A 6,000-nucleotide genomic window follows, 5' to 3' on the forward strand; every position below is an offset into this window, starting at 1 on the left:
GAACATCATGTATCATCCTCCTGTTCATTGCCTCATATAATGACTATGAGATATGGCAAATGAACATCAAGACTACCTTTCTGAATTAAAATCTTGAGGAGACTATTTATATGGTGTAGTACAAGGGATTCATAACCCAAGTCCTAGATTCTAACCTGACTTTTCCAAACCTAGATTCTATCCTTAGACTACCCTCCCGAGTATCTCTAATGAACGAATGATGCATACATAATACAAGATAATCACATAGAATGAAGATCCCAGGTTATGCTAGCTAAGTGCTTCTCAAATTTCAACTCTCGACGGTGTAAATCTGCTTGTTTCTTCATGCGGTTTTGAGCAATTGCTAGGTGTTCTTTGAGTGCGTTTAAGGCCAAGTCCCTGTCGTGAGACGGAAGATGTCCCAATTGAAGAGATGGCTCTTGTTTCGTAAAAACTGGAAAATATCTTAATGAAGAGAGGCCCCAAACCACCTCTTCTAGCTTTAAGATAATTTAATACATAATAATAACAATAATTTATTTTACAAATCAATAATTCATATTCTCATTTCTCACTGTTGATATATATTTGATACACTTGGTTACAAAATAACTCCCTATAGAGTTAGTATTTTGAATTCAAAATTCAAAAACCAATTTTGATTTAATTTAATTATATTAACCAATTAATATAATTAAATTATATATTATATCTCATATAATAAATAATCTATAGTATTAATCATAAGACCTAAATTCTAACTTCTTCCAAACTATAGGGATAAAAAAAAATTCAATATATCCTATAAATTATATATTATTACAAAATAATAATTTTACAAATTTTTTTTTAACATAAACTATGTTTATAATTATTGTTTATTATCAACTAATATTTTAATAGATAACTACAACTAATTTGCAATGGTTTAAATTAGAATTCAATTTCTAAATTCTGCTACCAAATACATATCTGAAAACATGAAATATAATTATGTTTTCATTTAACCCTTTGTCTAATTTTCAAATTCTCTATCAAATAGAACCCTAAACTTCGACTAAAAATGTATTTTACTCTAAATGAGAGAGTGTAGACCGATTTATATATCAAGTTTGACTAAGATTATTTAGAAAATGTTCAAGGATACAATGTATGAAGAAAATTGGGCATTTGGGTGATGATAACTATTTAAATGAGGGCTAATTTTGTACATGTCTATAGTCACCATTTTTTTTTTCACAAATGGTCAAAAGTTTTAGGAATTTTCATAAAAATCCAAGTACACTTACAATTTAAACCCTTCAATCAATTCTAATGTGTAAACAAATAAAAAATAAATAATTAGAAAAATTTTCCATTTCCTTAATTATAGGCTCCATTTGCCTAATTTTTTCTCCACTTACAAATTTTTCAACCAAATTTTTGGAATCTCCATTTGTACAATTTTCTCTCCATTTGACACTTCATTTTTGTTTACTTTCCCTATGAATGGTTCAATAGTAGAAATCTCATTTTCTACCATTTTTATTATATCTTTTGAGAAATATGTTGAATAGATTTTACTGATTCCTTTGTTCTTACAAATTTACCAAAATACATCCCTATTTGTTTTTGGTAACCATTCAATGTTCTTACTACTTGTTTATGCATTATCATGTATTTATTGTATATCTATTGATGTAGTTGATTATAAATATTAGTTCATATACGTTTGATACATGAATTACCGACTTAAACTCACTGCTCGTAGGCAATCAGAGCATGTACTAGCAGCAAAGAGAGTCGTCCAACATTGACTGCAGGGACATACAAAACATATTTGGAACGGATCAAATAAATGTCTAGAAAGTAGAGGCGAATGGATATGACCACGAACGAAATTTCAACAGAGATGACTTGATTAGAACTCCGTGAATCTGACGACACGATGACAAGCTTTCTTAGACAAGCTTGGTTGACCAACCTCCATTTTAGATTTGCTCAAGTTTTATTTCGGGGTTTATATACTTTCTACTATGTACTATATCTACTATGAGAATGAAATATATATTTTCTACATTTTGTTTTCAATTTCAAATATATATGAGTTTATTTCAGATCATTTGTTATCTCATCTATCTTAGTTTATGTACTATATGAGTTTATATACATTTGCAAAATAATTAAATATACATGTGTATATATGACAATTTGAAATATATTTCAATAGAAATGTGACTATAATTAACCCATATAATATATATCATATAACAACTTTAAATATGTACTTATTCTATATAAAACTCAGATATTTGAAACAAGTCTTTTTGTATAGATACATAAAAAGATAAAACATAGATGAAAAATAAGATTTATAACTATAAATTGCATTAAATGAAATCTACTTAAATTTAGGTATTCTAAATCTTAAGTCAAAATATGAAATCCGTAAATAAGGAAACTTTGTAATTAATTGGACAAATTAAGGAAAAACAAAATTTCTTAAACTCAATGGAATATAATTATGAAAAATCTTGTATTAAATGAATGAAAATAGAAATTCATAAATGTTGTTTTATAAAATCAAAATTTTAAATTATGTAAATTAGGAAACAAATCAATATTAAAAATTTCCTAAAATTAAAATAAAAGGGGTAATTTGATCCAAAATTATAACTAAAAACTCTTAACGAAATGTTTCAATTGACATTTATGAAATTTATGAGGTGGAAATAATTTTCATGTAAAAATCTCTCTCACCTTTTGTAGAAAGCCCATAAGACCAATTTCGGCCATTACCATCAGGTTTTAAACATAAAACTATCAACTGTGGGTCGAATAAGACATAGTAGCATTTTTCAACGTTTTGGAGGTCGATTTGTTGTCTCATTGAGCTAAAATTTTGACAATGTATTTTTGGTAAGAAAGCTTTCAATTTGAGCAGTATAGATTTTTTTTTGTAGAGATGCTAGTAGAGATGTCCACGGGGCAAGACGGGGTCGGGAGACTATTCTCCATCCCCGTGAAACTTCTCACGGTGATCGGGGGGTGGGATCTCCTGCGGGGAATTTTTTCCAGTACTTTTTTTTTTCTAAGAAACCAATTAACTTAAATTACTAATGTGAGTAAATTTTAATTAAATAATTAATTTTATCACTAAATTGTTTATTATAGTTAGTTTTATATGATCATTTGAATTTAAAGATAAATTACTCAAATTTTGGCCTAAAAAAGCTAATTAATTTTTTAGTAAAAATAAATAAATATAAATTAAATTATTCACAAATATAATCTAAATTTAAATATCCAATTTAAACATATTACATTGTTTTTCCAATAAATAATCAAATTTGAAATTTCAATGTATTATTTATATAATAATAATAATAACATAAGATTAGATAACTATACTAAATAAATATGTAAAAACTAATCGGGTCGGGGACGGGNCCATGGGAAAATTGAACATCTCTAGATGTCAGTAGGTAGTTGGTTACCACTTCAAGCGAGATCTTTCGAATTTATTTTTTTCTATTGTTGTCATTTGATGTCGAGGTTTATTAATCTTAAGATATCAATTGTATATACCTCTAGTTGTGATTAGAGAGAACTCGTTGTAACCCATTATTGATTATAGTAGAGATTTTGGTTTCGCTCGTGATTTTCTTCATTCATTGTCTCTAAGAGGTATTTCCACGTTAAAATTGTTTGCGTAAAAATATTTTGTTTATCCAACCATTAGGATCACTTGTCTTCCTATATTATATCATGCTATGATAGATTGACTTGTTTAATATTTGAATAATTGTCATAAGAATTTATGAAACACGTGATAATATTCTCTTTAAAATTAGAACATCAATTTTAAATATTTGATTTTTTTTTTTGGGAAAAAGGAATATATTAATCCTTTAAATGTAACACGAGGTATGGTTTTCAATTCAATAATCGATTAAGCATCGTGTAGTGAAATAACAATTTCAGAAAATTTTCTAAAAAACAAACAAATTAGGGTCTATTCATTGTTTGTTTGTCAATAATTTTTCAACCTACTCTCCATATACCTAAAAGAGCTTTTATTATTATTATTATTTTTAATTTGACCACTAAATATTCAAATCTTCTATCTTTATTTGTGAGTGTTGCATATATATACACATGTATTTTAGTTCTTGCACATGTTTTTCTACAAATAGAATTGTTAACCCTAAAAGTACTTATACTAATTTGTCACTAGAGTTTCATTTTAAAATTATTTCATTTTTCACTTTTTAGTTTTGAAAACTAAGACTATTTTCTCTCTTTTTCACAATATTTTTCATCGTTCTTAATTGCAAGAGTTGAATTCTTAGTGGAGTTTGTTCCTAGCTTAGTTTTCATATCATTTTATTTATGAAAGGTAGATTGGTGATGGGTGTGAGCATATTATATTTTGAATGATTTTAGGTAATTGTTATGTTTATAATTGTTTATGAAGATTGAACAAATTAAAGTTTTGTTCAAGATTTTTATGAGATGTGTCGAAATTATGAAGTAGTTGAAAGCTGTGTTTGAGATTTGTTTTGAATGTTGGGATGATTTTTTGGTAAGTTTTATTTGGATTATTGATGGCTTCAATAATAATAGTGTTAATTACTCAACTTTATGTCATTTTAGTTTGGTGCTTTCAATGTGCAATTGGAGTCCCAAGCTAAAATTAATGGCAATAATGCCCCTCAACATATATTTTTGTGGACTACTTATGTAAACCCTATTCTCTAGTAGAGTACTCCTTTTATGCAAACAAAAAAATACTATGAAATTTTTTTTTGTTGATTAAAATGTTAGGTCAAAATTTTTGCTTTGCAAAAGTATTATTTTTGTATTAAAATTAGGGGTGTTCAAAAAATTAGATGACCCAAAAAATCTTATCAACTCAACCCAATCCATACAGTTTGGGTTGTGTTGGGTTTAAATAAATTAATATATATATATATATATATATATGGGTTGAGTTGGGTTCAAATAAAAAAAAAAAAAGTATATGATTTGGGTTGGTTTATAGATTCACCTAAAAGAACCCAAATCAACCGGAATCAACCCGAATTTATTGTTAATTTTAAAAAGTATTTTTTTTACTTACAATACTACATATATTGATTTTAATTTGATTTAATATCATGAGTTTTTTAGATAATTTATTCTTCAACAACTCCTTAAAATAATTTTTTAGCACTTTGATTTCCAGAATACAAATTCAAATTGAGTTGATAATCTTAAAATAATATATGAGAGTAATTAAATAATTTTTTTTCATATTAACAGTTTACTTATTTTTACAACAAAAATTTAAATAAATGAGCCGAGCATTTTGATTTTCATAATACAAATTCAAATTGAGTTTTTTTTTATCTTAATTCAATATATGAAAGTAATTAAATAAATTTTTTCATATTAACATTTTACTTATTTTACAAAAAAAAAAATTAATAAAAGAATCAAACAACCCAACCAATCCAACTCAAATATTTCATGGTTGGGTTGGGTTGAGTTCATTATTTAATAGGATATTTGTAATAGATCGTAAAATAAAGAAAAAAATATAAAAGTATATAACCTCTTTAAAATATTTGCAAATATGAAAGTGTTGACTAGTCAATTTTTGAATTTTTTCTAATTTTCAATTTTGCCCTCACTAAGAACTATGAGACTGAGTTTCATACCCAAGACTTGAAAATACTAATTCATAAGTGACTTAACACTAATAAGCCAATTATCAAGTTTGATTATTATAACGAAACATTAAATATAAATAGCAAATGAAATTGGATTTAAAAGAAATTATTTTTTTAATCCACAAATTTGTACCATTTTTAGAAACATTTCTTAGAAGTTTGAAATACAAAACAAGAATAGTTATTAAACAAATTTATTTCTCAAAAAATGAGAAATAGGAACGATATCAGATAGGTCAATAGTTTTTTTTCTTTTTATAGGACTTTAAAAGTATGATGTCTATCAGAAATAAACTCGAAAAATGACATAGATGGCCCAAAATGA

Source organism: Benincasa hispida, unplaced genomic scaffold, assembly GCF_009727055.1.
Source record: "Benincasa hispida cultivar B227 unplaced genomic scaffold, ASM972705v1 Contig207, whole genome shotgun sequence".
Lineage (NCBI taxonomy): Eukaryota > Viridiplantae > Streptophyta > Magnoliopsida > Cucurbitales > Cucurbitaceae > Benincasa > Benincasa hispida.